The sequence below is a fragment of the Corvus hawaiiensis genome, chromosome 10 (assembly GCF_020740725.1).
Source record: "Corvus hawaiiensis isolate bCorHaw1 chromosome 10, bCorHaw1.pri.cur, whole genome shotgun sequence".
Taxonomy (NCBI): Eukaryota; Metazoa; Chordata; class Aves; order Passeriformes; family Corvidae; genus Corvus; species Corvus hawaiiensis.
This window is the reverse complement of record NC_063222.1, coordinates 6,001,311-6,022,697: the sequence shown is the minus strand read 5'-3', so window position 1 is coordinate 6,022,697 and position 21,387 is coordinate 6,001,311.

Here is a 21,387-nt window from a genome sequence, read left to right as displayed (position 1 = left end):
GTTGTAAAGTGGAGCTGCCAAGGTGTTCTGTGTCTAGGGTGCAGCGGGGATCTTCTGCAGTTTCAACATCCCAGATGGGAAACTGGTTACGTACAGAGACCTGCAAAATATTCCTAAATGTGGTTTGCTAGGTCCAATGCTTCTCTTCCCTAGAGGCAGATGTGCAGCTGCAGGGAAATGCACATCTGTCACTGTCTTCATCAGGGCTAGGACACTCCAGCAGCTGCTGCAGATCTGCCCCAAGGGAGGAGTAGGGGGACAAAAGACCAAGGTGACATCCACAGGGAGACTGCATCGTTCTTCTCCAACTCACACCACAAGTACGTTTCAAAGCTCCTGGGCCACAAGGCTGTCTTCATGAGCTTATTTAACTGCTTCAATTAAGAGTGCCAGAGGTGATCTCAGTGTCTGACAGCTAACTACATTATATTTCTCTCTAGGTAGAAAAGGGCTTAGCCAAAGACTTCTGACCAGTGCCTCTGACAACGCAATGCACTCGAGGGCTGGTACACTTGGCAGTGGTATGGCATGGAGACATATAAAAGTATGAGTAGCAGTCATGGTTTTTTCAGAACTGCACAAAATGCCTGGATTTTCTAGATTCTAAGTATTTTGACACATTTTTGCTACAGACCATTTTGAAATTCCAGAGACCAAGCAGTCAACAAGGCATAAGATCTACAGAAAGGACTGAACCTTGCTGGCACCAATTTGAATGTTAGTAAAGTGTCCTCAACTTCCCTACCATATAAGTAGAAAAATTTACCATATAGTATTCTATAAAATATTAGGGGGAACAACTCATTTTCTAAGCACTCAACAGAAGCATGAAAAAAACCACAAAATTCAATACCAAGAAAATTAATAACTTTTTTTTTTTTGCTTTGATGTTAGCAAACAGACCATTTACACTTCGCTTTGCACATAGATCTCTGAGAACAATGATTTTCATGACAATGAGTAAACACATCTGCAGAACAAACTGAAAAATGGAGACAAACAAAAACATAGCATCAGAGAAACAAAATACTGTAGTGCAGGATTTATTAGCAGGAAACTATTTCACCTTGTGGCTTATATTTAGTTTTTCTGTGTAAATTGACCAGATACTAAAACATCAGAAAGCAAGACCCAGGGCCAAAAATTTCTAGATCAAAGATTCCATGGAATACTCCAGGGATCCCATCTTGCTAAGAACAATGGAATTTGAAAGGGCAGCTAATAGTATGGGTTTAAAGAGGCTGATAGCTGAGTATTTACCTATATGAAAGCATGAAGTGAATCAACCTTGGTTGCAACCTGTTTGTACCATGCCAGAAGTGCAATGCAATGGTGATAAAAAGTTGAACGCAAGAAAAGTTTAGCCCACTTGGCATATTTAGGTTATTTACAGGACATCTGATTATGCATGGTACAAGTGATAGAAGCTAGACTTGTGTATGTGTGTGTGTGTGTGCATGGGGAAAAATATTGTACAAACTGGTCCAATACTGAAAAAACAAGGCTTGTAAAGATTCACATCCATATATTCTCCCACCTGCACCAAACTTCATCTTAAAACTTTCTGCTCCTCTTCTAGTCTAGGGGAGAAGCCAATAACACACAGATGTCACCATGAAGAAGTAACAGGTTTCAACTCCAATCTTAAAGTCCCTCTGCTGTCTTAGATCAGTCCTAGATGATGCCCCATATTTCAACAGCAGCTATTTCTTCTCATACATTCATTAGAGCCCCTTCCAAAACAATCCCCACCAATACTGTTCAAGCTATTCTTCAGCAAGCAGCTTCTAGTTAACCCTTAACCTTCACCAAGCTAAGGAGGCATTTTTTCTGAAGCAGAGCCCAGCCTCCCTGGTGTGTCTCTGCAACCAGAATGTTAATGCACACCCCTGTGCAGCCACTGTGCTTCCTGGGGGCTCAGTTACAAATGTTTACCTAAGCTCATCTATTTCAGTTTTTCTGCTGCAGGAACCCCTTACAGAAAAAGGCAGAGTAGAATGTAATGGTAAGCATCAGTCTCACTTGTGTCTTAGCCTTCCTTTAGAAGACTCCCTCTAATACACAGCTGATGGAATGCATGGATTGGGAGCCAAGTATCCCAGTCACAGCCAAAGCAGGCTGGTTGGCAAGTCACATTTGGCAGCCAGCAGAACACAGAGGTACAAGTCCTTGCCACACCAGGTTCCCTATGCTTATCACAGCCCAAACTGCCAGCACTAATAGCTAAAGAAACCTAACATTTTCTGTGTTTAAGACCTCGTTTAATCTCTTTCCCCTGTCCCAAGTCATTTTGGATGACATTTCCCACAGACTGTCTCAGACTTGGGATTTTTCTTCCAGCCATGCAGAAAGAGTTTATTTGCTCAATGCAAAAACACTGTTTTGTCAACATTTTTAAACAACTGTTAAGTCTAAAAGCTTTTATATCCATCTGCTTTTGAGCACAGACTGAAAATTATCAAGCTGTCAGGAATGTTTCTTATTTAGCCCTATAAAATCTTTCAAATTTGGCAGTGTTAAGCCTCTATAAAGCTGCAGCTTGCCCATGCTCTGAACTGACAGGTTAGAATCTGGCAGCTCAATTTCCTGAAGTTACCATCTGCCCCGATCATTCTACAATCCAAGACTGAGTAGCACTTCCTTCACAGTTGCTGCTTTCAGTGCCTATCAAGCTGGACAAAGGAAAGCAGACTGGATTCACGTATTTTTATACTTATATCAAAGTTCTGGCTGCTTCTGCACAGGAGAAAAAGTGCAAGTCCTTTCAAAAACAGACTTCACGGACCATAAATCAGAGTCTGAGTACAAAGCTAACTTTCTCAATTGCACCTTCCTATTCCTTTGTACATTCAAATCATTTGAAATTCCTCCAAGAACCAGCTGTTACTTGCAACTTCTCTGTTACTTGTTCTCCTGCCCTTATGGAATGGACACTGACTTCCAAGGCTGTAAGTCAGCAAGTAAATTCTAACATTATCTATTTTAAGTGTCCTTGGTACACAGACACCAGAGCTTTGAAAGCATGGTAAGAGTTCTACAACAAAAAGAGCAATGGTCAGTCTTTTTATTTCAATGCATGCAATTAAACCCAATTACATGCACACACAGCTTCATGCACAGAATTATTGATGAAAATAACATGCATTCCTAATCGTTTTGATTCTTTTCAGCTTATGTTTTGTTGTTCAGCAAGTCTGATGGCTTAGTATCTTTTTAAAATAACAATCATTTGTACCTATCTTTACTGGAGAGAAAAGGAAGGGATAGGCCAGATATTCAAACTCCTGTAACTTAACAGGAGTCAGGAAAGTATTACTTGCTAGTTATTCACCTGACCTCAAACGGGAAAGTGTGAAACTTTCTGCTTCATGGAAAGATGGAGTATTGTGCTAGCCAATGACTACAAGCAACACTCATGTTGCATACATGTAACACAAAGAAAAAAAACATCAACCTGTATCCATCATGATCAGCAGCAGGCACTGTAGAGAATCCTCAGCAAAACAGGTTTCCCCTGAGTGAGGCTCCATTACCTGCAGCCAGCAGAGCTGTAAATAGTACACACTGCTTCCAGAAGAAGAGATTAAAATATCCAGAGAGCCAGCAGGTGAGTTAGCAAACACTTCACCATCATCCCTCTTCCTGGGTGGCTCTCTGACCACTTGCTCAGGAAGAGCCAGGCTGCTTCAGGAGCAGGACCCATGGGCAAGCCAAGGGGAGAACCCAAGCAGCCATCAGACCTCTCCTTTCCCCCAGAGCTGTTTTGTGTCCAAGACTTACTACACTGTGGTGTGACCAGATAGCTTCATGTCTAGGTTCAGTAAAGTCAATAACAGGTTGGGGTTTTTCCCCCCCTTCCAAACTTTCAACAGGGTGTTTAGGATGAATAATTTGCAAGTGCCTTCTTGTTTAATCACATATACTGACAAAACTAGCAAGGTCTCATTGTGTAAAATGGAATACAGCACTTCACCATTCCAAAGCAAGTCTTCAGCAAAAGCAGTATTTAAAGAGAGTTCAGTCATTTTATTTTAGCTCAAGTCTCAAATGTGTCATCTTCACACCCTTCATATGGGTAGTCACATCTTGTCCTCGGACACCTCTGAGAACAAGGTTTTCAGTTTCAGAAAGAAAAAAGCAGCAAGGAAAAATAATAAAAAGTGCATCTTAATCTACCAGAAAGAAAGGCCAAAACCTAAACTGAAAGCCTGGATTTCAGATGTAGAATCTATTGATTTTCAGTAGAGACTATAAATGAATGCCCTCATTCCTCTTTACTGCTATAGCATTCCTCTAAAGTCAATAGTGAATCCAGGTAAAATACACCAAAAAAACCCCAAAAGTAATTTTTCAAGTCAGCTGTTCTTGTGACTTTACTGTTAGAACCCATGCCTTCGACTCCTTTGAAATGAGAGCTCAATGGTTCCACGTCAGCCCCTTCCAGGCAGCAGTTATCTGCCATCATGAAAACTTTGCACCTAATTGAGCAGAGTTTGAGGAACATCTGCTCATGAAAGAAACATCTACCTCAGCTAATCAAAACGCTTCAATAAAATGTTTCAAGGTTACCATCTTTTGGCTCTGAATAAATTGGATTTTCTATCACACGTCTTCCCTCTCCCACAAGGATTCAGGGACACAAAATGTGCATGAAATCTACCCAACCTACAGGCTGAATCACCCTCCAGAACTGAAAGGTTCTCTTTGCATCATTCTATGTGTACTATTAAATATTTACTTATGTCTTGACAAAAGATTAGCGCTTTTAACAACACTTACTCATATCTGCTCAGAACAGGAGAGAACTGAGGGAATGTATAAGGTTTAACAGTCAACATGAAGCATTTTTTGCCTTTGCTTATGAATAGACCAGGAAAAAGTTTGAATTCAGTGTTGTCCACTAAAGACAAATTCCCTGTTGTTCTTTCGAATTCAGAAGCTAAATCCATGATCCCATACCCACAGTATTTAAAGTTAATCTAAGACCCCTTCTTTTCTTCCCTGTGATAATTTATCCAAAAAGTAATGAGAAAGAGTAGATCAAATGCTCCTCCACCACTAAGGGCCATAGTAAATCTTCTTGGAAGCTGCAGAGGAATAAACACAAATGCAAGCACAGATTCCTACAGCATGCCTGGCTGTAGTGCTAGCACTGATGGTAAGAGCAGTTAGCTGACCCATACATATGGAGAAGCTTCACACTTCTGATTTGTCTTTTCTGAAAATAAAAAAGTGATAAAAGTCCAAACCCCCAAATTTTCCTGAATATGCCTCAGCTTGATCATTTCTGGATTGGAGCGCAAGAAATGCCAGGTTTGGCACGGCAACTGACAAGTTCTGTGACCTCTGGCAAGTCAATTCACTTTTACAGCTTTGTCTCACTCACAGACCTTTTTTTAAACTGCTGTGTTCTTCAGACAGAACTTGTCTTTTAATATGCCTGCATACAATGTCCCAATAAAGCAAAGTCAGGCCATCATCAAGCTCTAACACAAGCTTGAGCCTGAGGCATTCTAACACTTTTTACTGAGACAAATTCATTTTTACTTTGAGAGCACTGGAAGACTGTTGAGACCAATTGAACTGCAAGAAAATGCAAACTTGCTTTAGCGAGAAACACCTGAAGTTTTATGAGCTGAGTGTAGAGTGGTAAGAAATCCCCCAGCTACAGTGAGTTGTAAAATTAAATGTTTCTTTCATTTGTACATATGCTTAAGCATGTTATCTGTTAGTTGTTGCAGTTTAAGCTGTTTCATAAAATAACAAATTATTTTTATTATCCCTTTGGAATGTTCCACAATTATTCTATAAAGTCAAAAGCTTTATCAATCATATGTAATTACTTCTAGCGCAAAGATGTATTGGAGAAAATTTAGATATACTTGTAAGTATTCAGAGAACATTTTTCATTTATTCCCTTGCTATCACACTTCCAGACAAATCATACCTAGAATAAACAAACACATTTGAAGAACAGGTACTTGCATAGGTTATCACAGGTACCTCATGTTCTCATGTCAAAAATCCTTAAGCTTTTACTGGATCTCTGTCCCAATTCTTTCTGAAGCAAGAAAGTTCTGTTCTGTCAGTTTTAAAGTTATTTCAGGCAAATAAACTAAATTAGCACTTCCTACCCTGGCCATCCCACTCTGATGCCCTGAACAGGATGGAAAATCCCCTTCTACTTTTTAGCCAGTGCATTTGCACAGAGCACTAAATCTACTTGCCGAATTTCATTTGCAAATCAGGGCCTTCAGCTGACGTAATGAAAAAACTACATATATTTAGAATATATGTATGCATATATACACACACTCTTCCCTACAGTGGTAATTTCTACTCCTTGTTCTGACTGATTGAACACCCAAAGATCAAAGACTTCCATTACACTCTTTCTCTGGGTTTTCTGTTAATTATTTCATTACTTCATGGGTTCAGGGTGAACCCTGAAAGTGAGATGAAGGGAGAAACTACCTAGCAAGAGTATTGGGGAGATACACTACACAAATTCCTGCTAGCATCTATCATCAGAAAGTCTGCAGTAAACATGACTTTTACCAAGGTAGTTACTGCTGATACCACAGTATGTCCCCAGGAGCTTATTATGGATTTTCAAAGAGCTTGCTGTTCATTAACTCCACTATCTGCAGCATAAGGCAACACATGGAAGACCGGCCTTAAGACACATACTCAAGGTCAAACAAGATTTCTAAGAAATCAGTTCAGATCTCCCCTGATTGCAGGATCATGTGTCTTGGTCTTAAGAGGGCACTTGTAGAAAATTTGACTATCAAGGAATATCTTCACAATAGTTTGGAAGGCATCTAATTAAAACTCTTGAAATATTTTAGAAACACCATGGGCAAGGAGCCTTTACACCATAACCCAGGATGTTAGACCTCATGCAGTCAGTAGAAAAACGATACTGCAGAGAACTAATTAAGGTGTTGAAAAACCATTCTCTGAAGAATCTCTCACTGAGATTTACAGACACCCCAGGGCAGGAGTCTCACTCCAGCTGTCCCTCCCTGCAACTAGGAAAATGAGTGCGCAGGGAAAAGCATGCCTGTAGTCTGCACCAGATACAGGGGGAACAAGCAGCATAATCAGTCCCACAATTTCAGTGCCAGGAATATTCAATTTCATTTTGCTTAACTGGCAAGAATCAGCACTGATTCAAAAAAGTAGATTCAAGCATTAAGTTTGATTTCCACTGAAAGGGGCAAGGTGGTAGTGAACGAAAAGACTGAGAAGCAGCACAGAAGGAAAACACACAAATAGGGAAGTATATTTTATCTCTGTGTATTCACACTACCTTCAAATAACACAGTGCAGAGGACCTCAAAGTGTTAGTCGTGGTCACACAAGTGAAGAAATTTCATCAGGCACCATTGATCTTCTTTTTCCCTAAGGCTTAGAACACATGGATATCCTAATCATTTGCCCTGCCCCTTCTCTTTCTTTTGGGGGTATGAGCAGCAGCGCAAAATTCCCGTGCCTCTCTGCCAGTGCAATACTGTTCCTGCTTTTTATAAAAACTCAGCCAATAAATGTCAGCATAACAGAGCAAGTCCTCAGTGAATTGGTGACTTTCAGCAAATGCTTATGTTGCATAGGTTCATTTACCGAATTTGAAACAGCTTCATGCCACACAGAGAGTATTATCTGGTAGAAGACAAAGCAAAAAAGTCTCACCCACCTCCACATACTCCAAGTCACATTCCAGCTCTAAATAAAAAGGCAAGCTACAGTTCCTTTAGAAATCAGAGACCAGTATCTTGGTACTTCACTGTGCACCAGGACCTGAAGCACTACACATAAATGAACCCCTGTCTGTTGGCTTGCAAACATTCCCTAGCAAGATCAGCATATTGGTTTGTTCACTCTTTCTGTAACAGCAGGGAATTTTTGAGCTTTCCTTTGGTTAATTGTAACAAAAGAAAAACCCCTCAGTTGCAGCAGGTGTTTCCAGACCACTTTATAGAGCAAGTCTGAAGAGCTCCACTGGTTATTTTGATCAGCCTTGTCCATATAATTTGAAGAGTGAAAGCCTGAAGCTGTTTCAGAGCTTGGCTCGGAGGTCACTAGTAAAGGTAATCCAACAAGATATCACAATCTGGTTATCATTTTGACCAGGATGGTTTTCATAGCTTAATTATTTTTCATCTATTTATTATTACTCCTCCTCCTAGCAATAGCAGCAAGGACGATTTTTTTATTTGATAAGCAATAGGCATATTTCAGTGCCTTATCTTTTCTCATTAGTGAACAAATGCTTTATCACTTCAGAAATTCAAATACTATTAGAAGCACCATTTAGTATTTAGACCAAAATCTAAAAGTTAAACAAAACAGCAGCTAGAATCAGTAGGCTTATAGCAAAAGTAAAGCCCCTTTCCCATGCAGTCAAAAAGGCATTCAAGGGGAATAAAAGACAAGCTATAAAAGCCTGACTTACATTAGAACTTGTGAGAGATTTATCTTCAGCAGTAGTTATTCAAAGGCTGACTTAGCCAAAGTAAGTGTTCCTTCATTTCTAAAATAGAATGTAGCTATGAGTTACCAAATGGAACTGCCATTAGTACAATATTAATGAAATTCCACTTTTTTAAATGCTAGCTAGGACAGGCATTGCAGAGAAGTGATAAAATCCAAACCACCACTTAGTTTCTCAATTGGAGATGTACATCTCAGAAACAACCAAAATTTTCATAACTTCCTCAAAAGTCAGGTTGTAGGATCCACTTCATACATCCTTCCCCACATTCAGAAGTTTCATACTAGTTTCATACCAGCACAACGAGCAGTCAAACTTACATTATCTGATTCTGTTTGTCAGAACATTGCCTTATAGCTTTGAGATTGCTAAAAAGGAAAGAGCACTAAGAACAGACCAGGTAGAACATTTTGCAATTTTAATGATAAACATACTTGTGCATAAATACCCTTAGCTTTAGTCCACCCAGACTGTTTAGATGGTGCATTAAATGCTTTCATTTTCATGCATAGTTAAAAGTTGGAGGACCATTGCTATGAATTGAAAAGCATTCAACCACTTTGCTCTCCGTTTACTTGTACTTTAAATGCTGCCTCTCCTGCCTCTGAATCTCCATGCCAACAATTACAGATCACTTGGAGGTAGGAGGGGGTGTGAATTGTTAGGAGCAGAGGAAAGTGAGGACTGAACCTACTTGTCTCAATAGCTCTAGCAGCTTCTGCTTGCCTGCTGAGTCAAACTCTAGACCTGATTTTCTCTCTTCAAGGTGATGTTTATAAACAGCCTACACCTTACAGTGCTATCAGCTTCCCCTATGCTGTTTTTGACTTTACCATTCTTATGCTCAAATTTCTTCTAAATTTTAGGGTAGCAGGGGTTTTACATATCAGGAAACATTCTATTTTACATCTTTCCTCTCCTTCCTCCCCTGGTACTGTGGGATAACCTGGATGCCAGGGCTGTTTTGGAATACGTTGGTGCCAAAATAAAGGCAACTTAAACAATTTAAATTGTATAAATAAACCAGCAAAGAAAATTCTACTTTGGTGATCCAAGAAGGGTTTATGCCAGAACTCACCACTGCTCCCCATCCTTTTTGGTTAGAAGAAAAAGGACCTGCCTCACAGGCATAGCTCTATCTTCTCATGAAGGCTGACAACAGCTTGTTAACTTTAACCTGGAAGGATGTCAGAGATGTTAAGCATTAAGGCAAGGAACTCCCAAAGACAAATTCTAAAACAAGGCTATGGATGAATGGTCACATACTGTACTAGATAGTTTTCCTTCCTAATAAAACTTTCCAGCTTATTCTTACTTCTCAACTCCTCCTTTTCAACAGCTCTGTCAGATGTCATGCATCTCACCTCAGACAGTTCTAGCAATCCTTCATAGTCCTATATTGTAAACACTTATCAAGCATTGCCCAGTCTTCACTAACACTCTTTTCTTCAGAAAACAAAATAGACATGGGTCACTTATGGCTACCCACAGGACTGGGACTTCTGTGCTATCCTGGCACAGCCAATAAGTGAACCCCTGGGAGAGATTGAATTCCACATGTTGCAAACCATTTACCAAATTTATTTCAAAAACTAATCAGAAGTGTTTAGAATCCTGATGCTGTTCCTCTGATGCACTGCAATTCTGTAGAAGCTGTCATATCAAAATCTTCACACATCCAGATGCTCAACATCTTACTGTTGGCCTGCAAGCTCTCACTTGTGCCATACAAGCCACAGCAGGGCACTAAGCACAAACAGAAGGCTTAGACTCCCTCCCTTGCTGTTACTTCCACATGACTGGCCACTCTAACTGGCTCTATACCAATGAAGAACACTCACAGCAGTGAGTAGCCCCATGCTGCTGGCTTGCCAAGGTTTGCTCAAGTACTGGGAACACTAATTTTCATTCCAGAACAAAACCCCACAGTTTTCAATTTCTATGGAAAAATCTCCTCTTTGTTTCCCTTGAAATTGTACACATAAAATAAAGCAACAGATACTAAAATCAAGCAAGAGATCAAACTCCAGTTTTATCCCATTACCACCACTTTCCTAGAAAATCAGAAGGGAATCTTAAATTCCACACTAATCAAATTATTTGAAAATCATGACAAAAACCACTTCTCTGCCTGCAAAGATCAATTTTTAACTAGTTTTGACTTCTAAATCTTATGGGAGCAGAAGGCTAAAGCTAGGATAAGTTCAAGAATATGTGTGACATCCCTTTGTTACCAAAGCTCTGCAATCCTACAGCCAGCCAGGTTACCCTCCTTGGGGGAGTCAAGACCAACAGATTCAGCAACAGCTACATTCCACATTTAAAAAACTATTCCTCCCAACTCCTGTCTAGCCACAGAAAGGACTACTGCCTTCAGAAGATTTTTCTGTAAAGGAATGTGTTTTAATACAGAAGTGAAATATCCTAAAATTGTGATTAGAGTGGCAGAACGGTGTCAGATTCCAGATCACTCATCTTGCTTCTATAGATGCCAACGTATATCAAGTCACCCTCACTTTTGGCATATATCCTTACTAGCTCAGCATAGGAGACTGGGCTCCAGTCAGAATTACATTCTTATGTACAAAGAATGACTTGAGAATTTATATGAGACTGTCTGTCTAGTTGCTAGGAGGAAGTTAATAAAAATTTAACACAAGAATATTCTGAAATTGCGAACAACGTTGCCTACCATCCAGCCCTTGAAAACGATGATATTTCAGAGCTGTGGTAAGCTCTGTCCCCAGGCCTTCTTCACTTCTAAGCTGAAAAAATGGCTTGACTTTACACATATAAAAGTTAACAATCTTCCTCTACAAGCAACACAAACTGTAACAACAATCACCACGGTTTTAATGGTAGACATATCAGAAAGTAGAGCTGTAATCCCACCTAACTTAGAGCAGCAGCCACAGTATAACCCTGTGGCATGGCCCTGACTGCAGAGCGCCAAAAAACTCCACTGGGCTTTGCAAGGGTTTCCTTTAACTACACAGGCACAGTGGCTCAGGTGCATGCCTGACAACTGCAAAAGCCAAGGCCCATACTCACTAAGGGCTCCTATCTTAGGCAATACCTGGCTTTACAGAATCATCATTAAATAAAAGCTTGGAGATTTCATAGAATAAAAGATCTTGCCAAAATAGCCAATGCTTTTCATATCCCCTCTTCACTCTGTACAGCAAGACCTAACCCTACTTCCTGTAGCATGGCATTCCTGATTCAGCACAATTACATCTCACACACATCAAGAATAACACCCTTGATGCAAGTAGATCTTTACAAGAGTCTTCACTTTTTCTAAGCTGATTAGGTCCACTGCATCCAAAAATAACTTACCATGCACAATTACCACAGCATAGAATGCTTCTCAAATTATCCCTCAAGTCACAAATGTTTTCTGAAAAAATGAGGTTTGGCCCTAGTCCTGTGAAGCCAGCCTAATTCAGCGAATCAGAAGTAGCACTGTAAATCTGCTTTCTGATTTGCCACAGAACTGTTTCAAGAAATTTGACAGCAAATAACAGAACCATGCACATACCTGAACACAATTTCAGCTTTGCTCCAACTGCTGCCAAAAACAAAGTTAACATATCTGAATCCAGCTCATGTAGCAGCAGCACAGAGGGAACTAGCAAGTTTCATTAGTCCATGTGTAGCCCAGGTTGCTGTGAGCACCCTGCCTGGATATCTGCTGGAGATTTGATCTGCAGGCCTAGGAGAGAACTAAGGGATTAGAGCAGCAAGCATGATACTTGGGAATCACAAGATATTTCAAGTGTTCAGATTTTACAGTCTTTCACATAACCTGTGTGCAAACTGGAAAGCACTTGGTAAATGTGCTAAGGCTCACCTTTTCAAGGGAAAGGGTAGAAATGGCCTGGACCTTAAAAATATATGCTCCAGTTACCTAATAGTACAAAGCCTGGTGTAAAAGTGAGAATCTTCCATTCACTTTGGATGTAATCCTCATTCCTCGATTATTTTTTACTGTAGTTCATGTATCATCTACCATCTATGCCCTTTCTATCTCATCTCATTACAGCAAAACCACAGCAGATTAGTGGAGCTCTGTAATTTGACACAGAACACAGGGCCTTCAGGGATCATGTACATTTTATAGGAATAATGACTGATTTTGGACGTGTTATCTGCTTACTCAGAGCTAACTATTTAGATTTCTCCTTGAAGCTAAGCTTTGCATTCAGTGAAAGCATCTCCAGCTTTCAGCCATCATGTTGTCCCTTTCTGAAAGGGAAGAATGCAGAAGTACTTGCAGGAGAAAAAAAGAACAAGCTCATCAAAACAATAGCATGGTCTAATCAACTTGTTGGTGAATTGAGGGGGCAGTATGAAACACTGGACAGTTCTCACCTATGCAAATTTCTAAGCATTTTTCCACATGGTCAAAATGCATAGTTTTGGGGACAGACTGGAACTATAGTACACAAAAAAAGTTGCTGACTAAAACAAAGCCCAATAATTTAATCAAGTTATTTGAATTGATATAACAGACATCAAAGTAGACAAGTTAATGCTGTCCCTGGCTTTGATCCAGGTAGGATCTTAAGATGTTCCACTCCTTCTGCCTAATAAATTACTGATGGACCAGCTTATCTAGACAACAGGTGACAAGGCTAATAACAGATATCATAGGATCACAATCCTAAAACTGGTAGAGGTCTTATTTCAATAATCATGAAGTTCTACACCTGTAGTCACCTAAGTAGTCAGTGATTGAGGAGACAAATGCAGAGTTGAGAATGCTTGAAGGTTCAATAATCATGAAAGTTTAAGAATGGTGTCAGGCTATAAGCATAGGATGCTGATGTAATTCTGAAGACAGTTTGATCTAGATGTTGGAAGAAAGCTTATGGTGATGAGGAAATCTCAGTTCAAATGCTGAAATTTTGACTTCCTTCACAGGTGTTAGTTGCTCTGCAACCATCTCTGTCAGAGCTATCAGAGTGTACAGACTAAGGAGTTGTTTCAGAAAAATAACCTTGACAGATGGCTATAGAGGGTATATGGAGTAGCTGTATTTGACAGTATTTGAAATAGCAAGGCAAATACAAGTTAACTACAAAAATTAATGAAGGAAGAGAATTTGTCAGTAAAAGGAAAGAAATCTGCGAGGTATTTACAGTGGATCATCGAAATATTTCAATATGATCTGTGCAGTGAAAAAGTGGCAAAATACCAGCAGATTCCACACAGTCTGAGTGGAAAAGGGAGGTCCAAACCCACTGAAAGCACACGCAGAGCAGGCATGAACTGCTGTGATTCCTAGGTCTGAAGGAGGAGCATACAAACCCAGAAGGTAGTAGACAAGCAAGGATTAGTCAAGTACATCTTTTTTTTATAGCAGACCCTACAGTAAGGAGAGGAGGAACGGCTGCATGAATTGGGATCCTACTGGGCTTCACATTCCTCTTGCTCACAAAAGCAGATCAACATAATACCAGGCAAGTGCCCAATATTCATATCAGAGCACCCTTCTCTAGTCCTTATTTCCACCCTGAAAGTAGAAGATAAAAAAGTTCACCCTCTTCTTAGCTTCACTTCTACTGGAAAGAAGTCAGAGGAAACAGAAACTTGTAAGCTCTTCCTTTCTAAAAGGAGAAAAGTACAATGCAGCTACTGAAATAGTTTTTTTCTGCAGTATTTGAGAGGCCTATTAACCCTTGATATAGTAGCAATCTGCTTATGTCTTAAATATTATGCTTGCTACAAAATACACTAAACTATTCCCTCTTTTACTGCTTACACAACAAATCTGTAGTCTAGACAACAGACAGCTACAATTTTTAAGCTAATGAAGTAAAACTCCTAGTCAAGAGCCACTGAAGAAGTGAAACTACTATGAGTGCCCCCTGGATCACTAGTCCCTGTTTCAGGCAACCATGCTTCTCTAAATGTTCCACAGTACAACCAGCTGGTTTGGTACAATTTTGCCATGCAAAAAGCATTACAAAAGTAACCATCAGGCAGGAGACCTCTAATTTGGCACCAGATGCTTCTTCAGACTTATTTGCACCTGCATGCTCTTGGGTTGTCTGCAGCAACTCATGCCTTCTGATTAACAAATCAATATAATTATGCAGAAGCATCTTATTGTTTAAAATACCCCTGTTCTCACACATCTCACAACTTTGACATAATACCCTACTTATACATAACTTATACAGTAAGTATACTTACTTATAAGTTATAGAATGTATAACTTTCACATATCACGCTACTTATACATCTTACGTACTTATACCTTTTACAACTTTTACCTAATACAGTACTTATGCACTTTACTTACTTATCTTGCACTACTTATACATTTTACTTTCCTATATATTCTACCTACTTTTACATACTACTCTACTTATACATTTTACAACTTATCTATAATACAGTACTTATACATTTTGCATCTGCTCTGCATGAGAGCTCACATTGCTTGATTGGTATCTCTATTTTGTCCATGAGCTCTGCATGCACTTTTCTGATAATATGATTGGTTTTAATCCAGTGCAGCACAGTCATTTTTTATCTAGTCCTTTCTGTCTTGGTATTTAACTTTTCAGCTTCTTCTTGCCCAACTCTTTTCCAGTTTAGCACAGTTTACCTTTCAGTCCTTGATGAATTCCTGAGGGCTCTAACAGGTGAGGCTCCTGATCCAGGCAAGCAGCATCAAGATGCTGACAGCAGCAAAACCCATCCAGTGATCAGCAGCCAAGTTAGTCCAGGAAATCCAAACAAAAAGCCAGCAAAGGACAAAGAGCAGATAGAAGCCTGCCCCACCTCTCTCCTCAAACCTTCAGACTGGAGCTTAAAAACCCTCTTGGGGCTGATGTGCTGCAGCTGAAGGTGGAAGGCCAGGTGAAGCCCGTTAGGGTAATTCCAGCCTGGTCCCACCCGCTCTGAGGGCTCTGGTAAAAATAACTAAAAATGGTTTGGCTGGGGCACACTATCAAGGTTCAAATACTTTACAACAGCTATCTCTTACCAGTTCCCTTCATTTTCTTCCTTTCTCAGCAATTCTTAGTAATTTACAGTCCACAATCCAGCATTCATTTCACTAAACTGAATATTCTCAACAAGACAAGCTTCTCTTCATTAATCAGACCTGTTCCCTAGAATCCCTTAATAGCTTTTCTTCTCATTTATCTTCACTTTATTTGAACTCTTGAAAATAGTTTACCAAAACTTATACACCAAATTCAAGATGACAATCTCAGATGTTAATAAAACCGCACTAATTCTTTCCACACTGCTCCAAAAGCAGCACTTAGATTCAATGATCAGATCAACTCTTTTCCTAAGTTTTCATTGAAAAATTGCATGGTGAGAGATGTTCCCATCCCAATAATCCATCAGATCACTTGGATCATTTAGCAAAACACTCTACATTGCCTACAGACCTCCAGGTCAGTAAGGTCTTTTCCATCTCCCTCAGTGCACAGCCATACACAGTGGCAGTAACCCCAGTGCTGAATGGAGCTCTTTTCCTCAGCAGCACAGCTGTCCCAGGCTCACTACATGGCCAACTGGCACTTTCAACGGGCTGAATGAAAACAACATTTGGTGCTGTGGGACAGGAGGATGTGCTAGCTGATGTGGTACAATATGAGAACTGCATGATGTTGGATACAGAGGGAGGAAAATATACAGCTTTCTTTCCTACACAATCAGTACCAGATAATTATTCAGAATGAAGACAAAGGGCCAGTGACACAGCAGCAATTACTGCCTGTGATCACGACTCTCTGTCCTGAAAATAATCATAATTGCTCTCCAGTAACAGGGGAAATGTTTCTTTAATTCATGTAAGAACAGTAAATTATCACAATCAATAAGTTTTTTTCACAAGTGAAAGAGATAAATGTGACTCTATGCCTTCAGCCAATTCTCCTGTTCTTATTACATTTTTTGTACGTTTCAACTTGGTTTCACAGAGGGGGAAAAAACCCACCATATTAGCAGAACTTCTTTCTATCCCATGTAGCTGTGCCACAATTAAGTGTCCTGATTTTGGTTAGGGTAGAATTAGTGTTTTCTTAGTAGCTGGTGCAGTGCTGTGTTTCTTGGATTCAGTGTGAGGATAATGTTGATAACACACAGATGTTTTGGTTGTTGCTAAGTAGTGCTAACCCTGAGTCGGGAACTTCTCAGTTTCCCATGCTCTGCTGGAGAAGAAGAGCACAAGGAGCTGTGGTGAAGCACAGACTGTACAGCTGATCTGAGCTGGCCCAAGGCACATTCCATACCACAGAACCCATGCTCACTATATAAACTGGGGGGAGTGGTCCAGAAGGAGTGAATTGCAGAAGAATCCAAAAGGAGAGCACCGTGGCTGGTAAGCATTTCTATTGTGTATCACTTATTTTTCTTGTGTTTTGTTTTCCTTTTTCACAGCTTCATTGCAATTATTGTTGTTAGCAGTAGCAGTACCGTATTTGCTTTATTTCAATTATTAAACTCTTCCTATCTCAACCCACAGATTTTACCCTTTTTCTTATTCTCCTCCCCTTCCCAAGGAGAGAGAGAGTGAGCAGCTTCAAGGTACTTAGTTGCTAGCTAGGGCTAAACCACAACACTAAGGGTACAAGCATTCCCATCCATTTTATGCGCAAGGAGATGGTTCTCTGGCTTGGGCTCTCAGTCTGGCCACGTGCAGAGGCACAGCCATCTCACAAGAAACTAGCCCAGTAACTTTAATTCCTGCCTCTCCATCAGAAATAGACCACTACCACAACCTGTGCCAACTTGTGAAGTACGAGGGAATTTCAACAAACAGCAGCAGAAAAGTCTGCCTCTAGTAGGTTTGATGGCAGTGCACTTTCAATTCCTTTGATGGCAGAACTGGGGGAGAGCAAGGAGTAAAGTGGTCTGTATGCTTGAGTACCATGTTTCTGTAAATGAGAAGATGAATCAGACACTCTGGAGCCAGAAAAAGCTACCTGCACATGTATCCCTTATTGGGAAAAAGAAACTTTGAGTGCATCAGAAGGCAGTTTTAAATCTTCCAGTTACAGTTTCAACAAATTGAAGGAGGATGCAGAACACTAACTAGAGCATTAGTATCTGGAACACAATTTCCCAAGGAAATGCAATTTTCTACTACCTCAAGTGAGCAGATACTACAGTATGCAACCTGGTTGGTAGCAAGTACGTAGCAGTTGCTAAACAGTTACACAAAATTCACTATTCCTATATATCCACTTGTGTAACAGTGATTCTAGAAGAGCATCAGAAGCATCAGAAACAGCTACCAGCTGTGTCCTCAGTCTGGATGCCAGGATTTTGATAGCCCACAACATGCATGCATTTAGTTCAAGTTAATGCTGGAAGTAAAGGCAACCACTGAATGTAAATAAAATAGCATCCACTTCTCACAGGGAAGACTCAAAGCATGCTATCTTAGAAATGAACTATCAACCACTTCAGAATGAGTTTCCCCAAAAACAAGCTCTAGACAGCTTTACGTAGCCACGGTCTAATCTGGGTTGGTAGGACTTTCAGGTCCAACTGGCTAAAAATCCAGTGCAATGAATTTACCAAAACATTAAAGGTCTGTTCATGTTTCACATGCATAGGTGCAATATCTGTAAAGACAAAATTGCTTTATCCCTCTGAAGTTTTTATACAAGGAGTTTAGAGTAAAATATTTCTGCACAGATGTCTGTTAATCATTTGGTTAAGCTCCCAGCTGGTACAAAGTAGAGGGACACCACACAGGCAAGCTGCAGACACTGCTCATTTCCATTTGGTGTATCAAGTGAAACTCTAAAATCCAAGAATTTTACTAAACAGTTCTAAACTTTAACAGCAGGCAGATTTCTCCTCTAAATTTACAAGAGCACACTTTCAACAAAGCAGCAGCAAATATAGTTTAGGAGATACAGTGAATAGTAGAGTTCTCACAGACTGACTAGCTGTTCACTCCTGCAAGTACAGACTCTGCTTTGGTACTGATCCAGACAGGAAGAGACCAGGATGGATTGACTCTGACAAATGTAAGCTATTCAACATATGCTGGCAGGAACTGTTTACATCAGTCAACCATAATTCTGCCAGGACCACTAAACATCTTGTCAGTCTACACCACGAATGTAGCTAACACAAGGCAAAACAGAATACTGAGGAACAAATTTGAATAGATGGCTCTAATTGGAACAGTATTTTCAAAACCTAGGCAGCAAATGCTCAGGCAGTTGATGTTCCCTCAATGCTCACACCTTCCTGTCTGTACCACCATCCTCTCTCACAGTGAGTCAGTAATGTGGATGTCAGCCTTTAAGCAAATCTTTCTAAATAAAAGTGACCTAAGCTTTTCTACCTTAAAGAACTATTCAGCCAGTTACATCAGCCTATTAGCCTCACACAGCAGGACAGAAGGCCTTGATGTAGATCTTGCCTAGCCTGCAGAGATGATTATGCTATGAGAGTGCTCCCATTGTCCAGTGGCAAATATGCTACGTTAGTCAGGAGCACTGTGACCTCGCTGCCTAGGGCACTCTGCCTGAGGGGTGCAAATCTATTCCCACCACTACTCGACCTATTGCTTTATGTACAAGTCCCCTCTTCCTACCCTTGTTACTCAAAAAGGCAATATTGAAATACTTCAAATATTGAAATAACTCAAATATTGAAAACACTTACTGCAGCACTGAGAACAGGAAGATCCTGACTGTCCTGGTTTCATCACAGTTGCTGAGGGAGAGAAGCCTAGAGACATGTGAGCATGGCTGGGTCACTATCCCATATCATCCACATCATCACTGGAGGCATGACCTCAGGGAAGGAAAAAATTGGACACACACAGAAGCGGCACCATTTCAGTTCTGTTTTTCTTCAGGGGTGTTGCCAGTGGCCAGTGCTGTGGACCCTGCTGCTCTCACACCACTGCCTATCCCTTCCCATCCCTCAAGGGAGTTTGTTCATCATTGTTGTTCGTTGGCTCAGGGAAGGGGAGTGCCAGCTGTGGGAACATCCACCATCCTTCTCTTTGTCCCAGGAATAGCGGCACATCACGGCCAGGCTTCAGGAACATTCACCATCTTGTCTTTGTCTCATCAGCCATTCAGAACTGGGTTGGGGTGCTGAGCACCTTCTTGTGTGTAAATCTCCCCATCTTTTCTATACTTTCATTATTAATATTGTTGCTGTCATTGTTTCTTGTGCCTTTGCTGTTTGTTTTCATTAAATTGTTATCTCAGCCCATAGTCTCTGCCTTTGTCCCTCTCTCACCAGAGGGGGTGGGGAAAAAGGGGAGCTCTTTCTCTAGAGTTTAAATCCCAGCTGATTTTAAACCACCACATGACCAAAGCAGATTCCAGATATATGGAGCTGTAAACTCCCAAAGAGGACAGGATGTAAAATGCTGACATGCCATTTCAGGATCAGGTCTCTGCCATCATCAGCAAGTGACCTAAGGCCTCTGTCCCACACAATTGAATGAACTGACTACAGGTGCTATCTTTAAATAGGAAGTACTTGAGGTTAATGGCTGGTTGTATCTGCTGACAGCATTTAAAAAAAAAAAAAAAAAACAAACATGCATAATGCATGATAAGCAGTGTTCAGAGGAAGACAAAAATAGCTCTGTATCAAAGAGACTGGCTCCCTATTTGCCTCCAAGGGCAAAGGAACATGCTGGTCTTGCATGTAAGCAAATCACTTTTTCTTCCAAAAAGATGTTTCATCAAGTCCCCTACAGATAAACATCTGCCAACATCAATATTCACTGCAAAACAAGAAAACCTCCTTAACCAGAAGGTATGATAAAACTTACTTCCAATTAAAGGTCTCTCTTTGAAATAATAATGTATTTCCTGGGCAGATGTGACTATTTGCTGAGACTCCAAAAGACCTTAAAGTTTGACATCCAGCTGTTCTACATTTGATGAAATGTATCTGACAAGGTAATATGTCCTCATGAGATGAGTAAGGGAAGTCACCAGAGCTCTGGCCAGTTATATGACAGAAAATTCAAGAAATATAGCAGGCAGGCAAGCTCAGACCTCTGGCCGCTGTCTCTTAGGGAAGAACAATCAGACTTAGGATCTGAAGGTGGTTTGGAAATTAAGATAGTAAGAATCTGACCAGAAAACAAGACTTATCCAACCCAAAGCAGACAAGGACAGAATCAACTTTTGGAGTCTCCAGGGAAATGGTGCATTATGCCAAAAATACAAAGACATGATCTGTGTGGCAAGTCTGATAAGGAACTATACATGCTACTCAGCCAGTACCAGGAAGTGATGAACTAAGGGATAAAAATCCACAGAGCAATAGATCTGAGTTACAACCATTTGAAAATGAGCCTCAAATACCTTGCTTCCTGCATCCAGTTGTCTTACCCAGCCAGACATTTAGATTGAATTTAAACTTCCAACTGAAGCCTGATGCTGTTGGGGGTCAGATCCACTCTTCAACAGCCCACTTAAAAGGACAAGCTATAAAGGATTAGGTACACAACTAGGTACTGCTTCTAAGAGTGACTAATTTTTAGGTCTTGGGATTCTGTTGGTCTGACAAATTGAGTATGTCACCCAATAAGGGCAGTGATTTTTATTAAGGCTATGTGTAACTATTGCCCATGGCTTCACATTCTGGTAACAGCAGCCAGGACAAGATTTTCTCTAAGGCCCTTGAATTAACTCTGGTTATTTACTCACTCTGCATAGAACATACCACTATGAAAGCAGGTGTTTCTTTAGCATTACAGTGTTCCTCAAAAGCTCTTTGGGGGCTACCCGAGGAACATTACAGCAAGGCAGCTGGTAGATGACAAGAACTTGGGTAACTATAGAGAAGCCCACAAAAAAAAAATACCTTCCTTGAATGGCTCAGCTGCCTCACAAATGGAAGGAAAAAGCACATGATATGACTAG